Genomic DNA, 10,173 nt, shown 5'->3' with positions numbered 1-10,173 from the left:
ATCAACATATTTTGTTGATCCTGGAACAACGTTTCCAATCCCAAAAATGTAGTCCTAACCTTTTCCCAACCCCTAAACCTATCCCTATCCATAACTTATCCCTAAAATGAGATGGAAATGATAGTTGAATAACACTGTTGTGGAAGCACCTAACCCAGGTTGTAACCCTAAACTTGAGGTTGTCCCTCAAATCTAATTGGTTGATTGGAATGTTGTTCCAGGATCGACAAAGATGTTGATCCAGGAACATGTTGTACTTGGTGAAATCACATTCACTGTACAGTGACCTGCACTGATTGAAACACATTTAGAATAAAATAATGCTAATTCTTTTGTTGTTGGGGCAAAAATTTCATTTTTTTTTTTTTTTTTTTTTTTTGTAAAAATAATTTGAAATATGGTTTCATGACATATTTATGCCTGGTAAATTTTCTCAATGCATTGGCAAGTGAATAAAGAAGTTAACTTTGGATCCTGGTCATAGCAATGACATTTACTGCACTTACAGTACCCATCTCTGGTTCATTTTTAGCCAGGCTATATTAAAATCACTTAAAATCACCTGACTGAATATATAAATCTGACATCTTAGACATCAGTTTGTCCCGGTATAACAAGCTCTTCACAGTTGCTACATAGTTTGTGACCTCAATTCACAAAACGAGCCCAAAACGTTCATGTCTTATGTTGTATAAGCCGACAATGAGAAGGCAGTTTCTGTGGATTTCTTTCTCTTTTTATAGTGAGCTCCTAGTTGTTCACTGCTGTATCTGTATTAACTCTACAGTGTTGTTTTTACAGTAAAACCATAATAATAATAATAAGTGGGAAGGCACATTGTAAAAGATGTGAAACAAAAAAAGGCTTATTGTCAGTGATCTGATTTGGCGTTTACTACTAGGAAATGATACTTGACAATGCAGAGTAACTGTGTTTAAAATTACATTCTGTTCTTTATGTTTGGTCATTTTGTTGGCATTTATTGCTTGTGTTTAAGCTAATAAGCACTCATTGAAGACTGTGAGATTGTTATGCAAGTGCTCATCAGCTTTGTTGCAACAAAATTAGACAAGAATTAGACTGCCATGAATTGTACGTCATATCAAAGCTTATAAAATGTTAGCTTTTACAATCCGAGGCCCACAGGTTCATAAAATATGAGAGTTATTTCAAAGTGCTAAATATATTTTAATGTGTCCACTTGTGACCATTTGTGGTATGTACTGCCAGCAGTAAATCTTTATAAGCAGCTTACACAACATAAAAGGTAATGTCAAATTTCAGTGGTTCATCTAATGCAATTAGTACATACCTAAACAGTAAATTACAATAACGAGACTACCTAATATTTCGTAAATAATAATTTAAGGCAGTGTTTTTAAACAAAGTAATCTAGGAGGCTTAGTTCATTGTTGTCTGTTTAGCATCTCTGTTGTGAGCTCTTAAAGAAAATGGAAAAAAAGACAAATTATGTCATCCGCAACACAAAGCAGTAAATCCTTAGAACAAATCTATTGACAATGAGTTAATGCAAATAGTCAAATCCATTTATGAGCCCAAATATGTGAAATAAAATAGGGACGTGCAGTGGTATTACAGTAGTAGTAAACATAGTAGTCTACTGCATTTGATTCCTTAGGGTCGTCTCAAAAACTAAAAAACTAAGTGAGATATTTAGGATAAATAGCTGTGTACGGTGAGCATTTTCAAAAGGGCGCTAAGATGAGCAACATCTGCTTTATCACATGGGAAATTACAGTTAAGATACTATGTATGCAAAGATGCTCTCTATGTCTTTTTTATTAACACATTAGTTCTAAAGCATGAAGGTTTAGTTCCTATGCTTGTGTATAACACTGTGATGCTCATACAAAGTTTACTTTTGTGGACATGCTTGCATTGGAACTGGAGTGAAGCCATTGGTGTAATGTAAACGGGACGGTTCGATTCTGAACCCGATGATAGTGGCGAACCCATTTCTAAAGAACAACACATCAGTAATGAAACTGTGATGCTTACAATGGCTTAAGGCGAGACAATGTCATGGTTGTGTGGCCGAAAACCCTTGTTATGTAATTTCTAGTCTGTGTTTACTTGTGTGAATCTAAATTTGTGCCCCATTTTCTCCTTTCTTATTTCTCACTGCTTTGCTCTCAGCAGCTCCAGTGCTTAATTCGATGAACTGCCGCATACATAACCTATCTGCAGTGATTCTGTACTATTTCTTACTTGATTACTTCTGTGCTTTGTTCAAAGAGTGTGACTAGCCCTGAAAACAGGCCCAAAGTGTAAGCCTCTCTTGCAAGAATGCAGATCAATTGTTCAATCTTTTCAAACGGGCAAAAGAAAGAAAGAAAGAAAGAAAGAAAGAAAGAAAGAAGAGTGAGTGAGTGAACCACAAGATTGATGTCACATATGAGTCTGTTTGTGCAGTTGTACACTTGTTGGGTGTCTTGAAATGTTTTGAGTTCACTGTGAAGTGGATATGTCAGACTTAAAAACATGACGTTTTAGATTCCATTCTGATGCAATGAGTTTGTTTTATTGCGTTACAGAGAACACAACAAGTGAGCATAGCATTAAATTAATAAGTCTTCCATTAATATGGTGTTCAGTTTGTGACATGCACCAGAACACTTTCATTTGAGTTTGGTCACAATTCAAAGTAGCGAGTAACATGAACTGAATCGATCAGCCAAAAATAGAAACCATAGTAAAGCGATCATTTAAAGGAATGTCTTTAAGTCTGAATTTATAAGAGGTATGCATTTGAATGCTCTGAATATTTTCATTGTAAGCTATTTTTTACTGCCTGCTATGTTGAAGCTATAAATATTATGCTGATGTACATTTTTATATGGAAACATGGAAATATGGATTTTTTCATTAAAGCCTTTGTCTATGAAACTTCTTGGCATTATGACTGGGAACCTAATGTTTACCAGGTGGGTGGATGGGGCATCTTTCTCTCTGACACAAAATTAGCATCTTTCTTCTCTGGTGGTGACACAGAATGATGAATGAGAATCCTAGTACTATTTACCATTAGTGTGAATCAAACTAACTTTGTTAGTGTCATCCATAATGTAACAGGTTCTATCTTTAAAGATTCTATTAATAAGTACATATCCTCTAATAAGTTTTATATTATAGAGGGTGATGCCGCTCTATCCGTTTGCATGCATGTCACCTAGTATTTTACACAAGTAGGTCTATGAGACCATTTCTTCATGGAGAAAGATTTCTGTTAGCATTCCCATTCATCTAATTTCCTCAGCTGGAAGGACATGATGTAAAATTTATTTTATAAAATGGATACTTCCGGCCTTGATTCTGATTGAGCCGCGTTCAAGTGCCCCAGGGATGACGCGTTTTTGTAGGCCAACCCGGAAGTTAGCGGCACACGGGTTCCCTCGGTTGAAAGCCTATGCATTTTTCCCATAGACTTTTGGAAAATCGCAGAAATTAAGCTCTGTGTTTAACAAAGGGTTATGACACTTACACGTTTTGTCTATCAAGATAATCTTTACAAGTTAACACAACATTTATAGATTTTGAAGCCTAAATAAAGTCGTCAGATATAAAAGGCTAACAGTAGGCTATAAACGGACTACAACACACCATGGTCGCGGATCAACTTCGTCACCACCAAGCGTCCTCAAACTTTATTTAGAAAACAACTCTATTTAAAAACAGGATTGCTGATTATGATCTGCGCTGTGTATGAATACTTAATATCCACTTTTTCATGAGAAATGCTGTCCAAATGTCCCGATTTTAATGATGACGTCTAAAGTCCCCCCAAAGGAAGTAGCTAAGTTAGTCCCTTTTGGCAATTTGTTAGCAACCGCCGATTTTAAGACACAGTAAAAGTTTTAAAAAATCACAAGTGGGTTATAACTGGTGTGTTTTATGTCATAGATCAAAACGTGAAAGTATTTAGAGGCTTTGTTAACCACAGACCTTATTTCAGGCGATTTAGCAAGTGACCAAGCAGTGACCGAGAGTATTACCTTAATTCAGATTTAGCATTTTCCTTCAGGTCAGTCCTATGTTCATAATAAAAAATCTGTTTGAATGTCCACTGCGATCTTGTCCTCATTTAATGGGGTTTCCCGTGCCCTGCTGACATTGACAGCGCTAGTCAAAGCATTTGTCATTCTGATTGTTCTATGTTCACAACATAGACTGGTTCACAACAAAGACAATCTTTGCCGCCATCTAATGGCGTAATAAATGTAACTTCTGTTGCTGTTCACTGTCAGGGACTATTTTTTCCAGCGGAAGGACTGCTTTTTGTGATTTTACTTCATGAAAATTGCATTGATACATATTTTTTGGCTTTAATATTTGTATTGTGTGGTAACGGTTTTATTAAAGAAATAAGCCCCGTGAAGCCCTGGTTTACAGTGAATTTACATCAGCTAAGAGGGTTAGTATAATGCTCCGTGTCGTGCCTAACAATGCCCCTTAGCTGTTGTAAATTTACTGTAAACCATGGCTTCTTGGGGCTTATTGCTTTATTAAACGTTTTTTGAGCCTAATTTCTTTACTCTATATAGTCATACTGACTTATTGAATTTCTTGAGCAGCAAATCAGCATATTAAAATGATTTCTGAAGAATCATGTGACACCGAAGACTTTGATGCTGAAAATTCAACTTTGCCATTACACTTTAAAATATAGACTGTTTAAAAAGAAAACAGTTATTTTAAATTGTAGTAATGTTTCACATTATTACTGTTTATGTATAGCCTACTTTTTATTTTGTAATTCGGTTGCAACAAATAATCGATAAAAAAAACGATTATTATTGATAATAAAAATAATTGACAATTTGATAATCGATTAGTCATGCCTGCGCTGTGCCCGGGAAACCATCAGCCAGTCACGGAGCTTTACAGTAGGGAATGACCCATTTCTATGTCAAAAACGGTACGGAAAATAGCGGAGGATACAGAGTGGCTGCTGCAGGAAAGCAAGCATTACAGCGTATTTGCCTGTTGCGCTTTGACTGCCTCTGACACGTGTTTTCCTCAGAGCATAACTTCACATATTATGGTATGTCCTTATCTGTACATTTTAGAAAGTATTCTACAAAAATTTTTACTGACCACAAACTTTTGAACTGTAGTATATACATATGATTAAACATCTAGTTAGTTTAGTTTAAGTTTAGTTTAACTTTATTGTCTGTACAGATTTCCTGAACAGAAATTCTTCTTTGACACTGGTATTATGAAATATTTGATATAATGAAATATTTGAAATGTGCATGTTGCTTGCAAATATATTTCATCATAAAACATGGCTATTTTTTGGAGGGCTGTCAATAGAGAAAGATTTTTGGGCACTGGTGTTGTTGGCTTATGCTAAACAGCCAAACTTTAACCTATTGATTTTACTCTAAATACCAAAAACGTTAATTCTTTATCTATACTTTTCTTTGACATGTGGACATTACTATTCATCTTTAAAGGATTAGGTCACTTTCAAATAAAGTTTTCCTGATAATTTCCTCACCCCCATGTCATCCAAGATGTCCTACACCTTCCCTATTCACCAACAGTGGAGTCATTGAACATAAGGAGAATAATCAATTGATTTTCATCAAAAACCTTAATTTCTTTTTGACTAAGGAAAAAAGGACATGGACATCTTGGATGAAATGGGGGTGAGTAAATTATTGCATAACCTGATTTTGCTGAGTTCAACATGTTCCTGGGTCAACATTTTTGTTGATCCTGGAACAACATTCAAATCAACCAATCAGGTTTGAGAGACAAGTTTACAGATTATGTCAAGTTTAGGCTTAAAATCATGAATTGGTGCTTCTACATCAGTGTTATTCATCTATCATTTCCCTCTGATTTTATGAATAACTTATGGGTAGGGTTAGGTTTAGGGCAGGGGTAGGCAAGTTGGGTCCTAGAGAGCTGCTGTCCTGCTGAGTTTAGCTCCAACCTTAATCAAACACACCTGAACAAGCTAATCAAGCTCTTCAGGATTACTAAGGCCCCTTTTACACATACATGGTTATTTTGAAAAACTGAGACATTTCCCTTCGTTTGCGGCCTTTGTTTACACTCAAACGGAGAATTCGCCTCTGAAAACGAGTCTTTCTAAAAACTCCGGCCAGAGTGGAGATTTTGAAAATCTTCATTTGCACGTTTGTATGTAAACTGAGACAAACGGGTGTTTAGGCAGCCAACGTCACAGTATGCGCCAGAGCTCGCTCCTACGTCAAAAGTGCGACCTATGTTTACATGTGATCATGGAAGCGTTCAGAGTAGCAGTCACATTTATGTTGGTGCAAACTCTTCTCGTGTGTTTGCATTTGCAAATACAGCTGCTCCATTATGTCGAGGAGCAGAGACGAATGAGTGCTCGGAGGTCAGCAATTTTGCAACAACTTGATTCGTTGCAATTTTCGGGATTCTGATTGGCTTACGTGGGCTTGAGCTTCTCGTTACACCGCCACCTACAGGTTTGGCATGCTCTTGATGGCATATATACACGGGTAAGTGTAAATTAACACTTTTCTGAAAACTGACGTGTGCACAATGTTATTTTTGAAACCGGAGAGGTTGAAATGTCCGTTTATGAAAATAGCCGCCCACGTGTAAACGTAGCTGAGGCTATAGGTAGCTGAAGGTTTTTTTTCAGGGTTGGAACTAAACTCTGCAGGACAGCGGCTCTCTAGGACCGAACTTGCCTACCCCTGGTTTAGGGGGAGGAATAGGGTTAAGACTAAATTTTCAGACTGGAATGTTGTTCCAGGATCAACAAAATATGTTGACCCAGGAACGCATCTAACTCAGCAAAATCAGGACGTGCATAAATTATCAGGAAAATTTTATTTGAAAGTGGACTAATCCTATAAGTGTTGTATTCACAATGCCTGTTGATTTTCTACATTTTAAACAACTGCATTGCATTTGACAGACACCGATAAGGATGAGATTAACAGTAGTCCGTACCAGTAGAAAACATAATTTTCCTGGGGGTCCCATCAGAGCTGCCTTGCCTGCAGCTCCCCTGTATGATGTGGGTTTGATTGATAGGGTAAATCCAGGGATAAAGTATAACACGTGCTAAGAGACATGAAAGTACAGTTTGATCTTCTCTCTCCATCCCTGGGGGACTTGTCCACAGAGACATGTCTCCAAACCTTTCTTCTATGTTCATGGACTTTGTACAAGCCTTGCTTTAGGGAGGTGTATTTAGCGTTTATTTCTAAACTAGGATTTGGAAAGTTAAAGCTGCAGTCTGTAAATTTTTTTGGTTAAAAATTATCATCTGCAATATTTAAACTTATCATTTTGATGGTGGATTGTAATCCAGAAAGGTCCAAATGACAATCATCAGTGACAACTCAAGATTCACCCATAGTCAAAAGCAAAAGACGTCGGACAACGGAGTGGCTAAACACACTAAATATACACAGTCACACAATGCTGATGTTGTTAACATTAACAATTTGAGAACAAAGTATAATAATAATTTGCACGATTTTACATGATCCGAGCTAAGCGATCATTAGATGTAATCACCATTGGCAGCACGATTTATTGTAATGCTTTTTTTCTCAGTTGGTCTGAACAAAAGTGGCAGACATGTTACTTACTTGTTCAAATTAAATTTTCCGAAAATTTTTATTTTGGTCTTACTTTCAAGACGTACAATTTGTGATTCTGAAGTACAGTATCCACACTGATCTGGTGACTGACAGCAAACATTAGATTCATCTGCGCTGAGGAGCCGTGTCGATGCACAACCCACGTAAAGATGATAATTCCACAAATAACTGCAATTGCAGGTTTCAAACAGAGATGGCGACAAAGAGGGAAAACTTACAGACTGCAGCTTTAAAGTACACTGTATTTTTGGGCAAGCTACTCAAAAAAATTAGCTAGCAAAGTTTCAAGCTATATATTTTCAAAATGGAAAGATATACTTGATCAAATGCGTTCATTTAAAAAGATTCACAAAAGAATTATATTTCATATATATATATATATATATATATATATGTCACATCACCTCAGAAAAGAAGAAATCTATGTCCAGTTTGGAACATCCCAAAATATTCATTTGAGTGAGTCATTTACCCTGTTACCGCTCCAAATGATTCAAACTCACAGTGATGATTCAGATAGGTTGAAAAGAACTGATTCAAATGAATCATATACAGCCAAATTTGTTAAACACACACTTTTATTGCTGAGATTTTGTCAAGAAAAATATAGCGTTTTACAAAGCTACCCCACTTGATCAATAGGTTCGCTACACAGCAATATTTTTTTTTATAAAACAGTGACACTACCGCTGTGAAATTTAGTAGCCTATAAGTTTCGCTATACCTTGAATCCATCATTGCACTGTATATAAGCTGTTATGCAATACGTTCAATATCTATTATTTATGAACATGCCTTTATTCTAAGAGTGAATAGGAAATGATTGCAACTGTAAAAAAGAGTTTTATGCTAAATTGCTAATTGTGATTCCCATCAGGTCGTGAGAACGGTCCATTTGATTGTCGCAGGGAGGTGGGAACGTACTCACGCGTGGGTAAGCAGCTGTGATCTCATCAGCTCAGCATGTCTATTGTATTGAGCTGAATCTCCCTGTTCTGAACCCATTCTCTGCCCGCTCTGGAATCAAAAATTCACTGTGTGTGTGGAGTTTATCTCACGCACATCATATTGCCGCCCCCGCTGAGATCATACTGTTTATTTCAAGAGCAGGGTCCTACCAAGGGCAGACTCCACAGTCAAAGATTTCTTAGATAAAAAGAATTGAATGATGAATGTGTTGTTTGTTGCGCACAACTGAAAACATCAGTGCCCTAAAATGTAGCCTATGCATTGCATTAGTCCTATAAGCTTCTTGATGTTGTTTGCAATCACTTACATCATAGATTTCTAGATTTAAATTTTAAATTAACCAATGAGCTAATTAAAAAAAAAGGCTGTTTAATATTATCTCAGTTGGTGAAGACCTTTTTAATTTCTTCTTAGCATTGCTTGAAATACTGGCTTAATGTTAGTCAACCAGCTAACATTGGTAGTCAGCTACCAATTACAACAACCAACATTCTGAAACGCTCAACGTGAAAAACATAGTCTAGTTTCACAGACAGGGCTTAGATTAAGGATTAGGCTTTAGCTCAGTTAGGATATTTAAGTAGCTTTAAACACCTTAGAAAATAAACATTACTGGTGTGCATCTTGAGACAAAACAATGGCATTGACATATTTTAAGATATGTCAGTGCAAGTTGCTTTCAGTTAAAACAGTTCAAACATACATTTTATTTTGGGACTATAGGCTTAAGCCTTGTCTGTGAAACTGGGGCAAAATGTAAAGTATGGTAGACTGGGTACAGTTGGAACAGAGGGACAGGTGAAATGTTAAATAACTTGCATGAACATCACACCTGATCCATGATCAATGAGTAACTGAATAAGGCCCTGTTTAAAACTTGGTATTAAGATGCATTTTATTTGACCGGTGCACAAGTGGACAACACTAAATACAGCTAAAAAGCTTTGAGCTTGTCCACTTTCGATCACTTCCAGAGGTGGTCGAAAACGTATTCGACTGGATTGCTTTCGTAGTATAGACGTTAATGTGGTCGAATGTGGTCGAGCAGCACAAAATACCCCCTATGTTTAATGTTTTCCTACTCCTTCTGTCCGAAATCAGATTGTGGATCGGTAGCATTCAAATATTTCATCCAGTTCCTTTTGCTTGAAGATTGGATTAAAGATTGGATTTATCATGAATGGGCCCAGATTGGCACAAAATATGAACATAATGCACTTAGTGGTCTCCTTCATAATGGTTTATGTGGAAAACTGCTTACCTGTACATAGTAGCCTATGTATCATCAACATGGTGTATGGTGAATTTGGTCTTTTAATATCACTTACTACATTAGTACTTTTTACAAACCTGGTAGAAATGGCCATAGCTGGTAGGCAATAAAAGAAAAGCCTCCATTGCTTCTGCCCTTGTGGGTGGTCATTCCTGTAAGGATGTGACAGCACATGAAAACTGTGAATAACTGAGACCTGGGTTCACCAGAATCAGTATGTAGAACACATCAGCCTTTTTCACTGTTTGCTTCACAACTTTATTCAGTGTTTTTATTGTAGATGACATATTG

This window comes from Chanodichthys erythropterus, chromosome 4 (assembly GCF_024489055.1).
Source record: "Chanodichthys erythropterus isolate Z2021 chromosome 4, ASM2448905v1, whole genome shotgun sequence".
NCBI classification, from domain to species: domain Eukaryota; kingdom Metazoa; phylum Chordata; class Actinopteri; order Cypriniformes; family Xenocyprididae; genus Chanodichthys; species Chanodichthys erythropterus.
Note: the sequence above shows the minus strand (reverse complement) of the source record.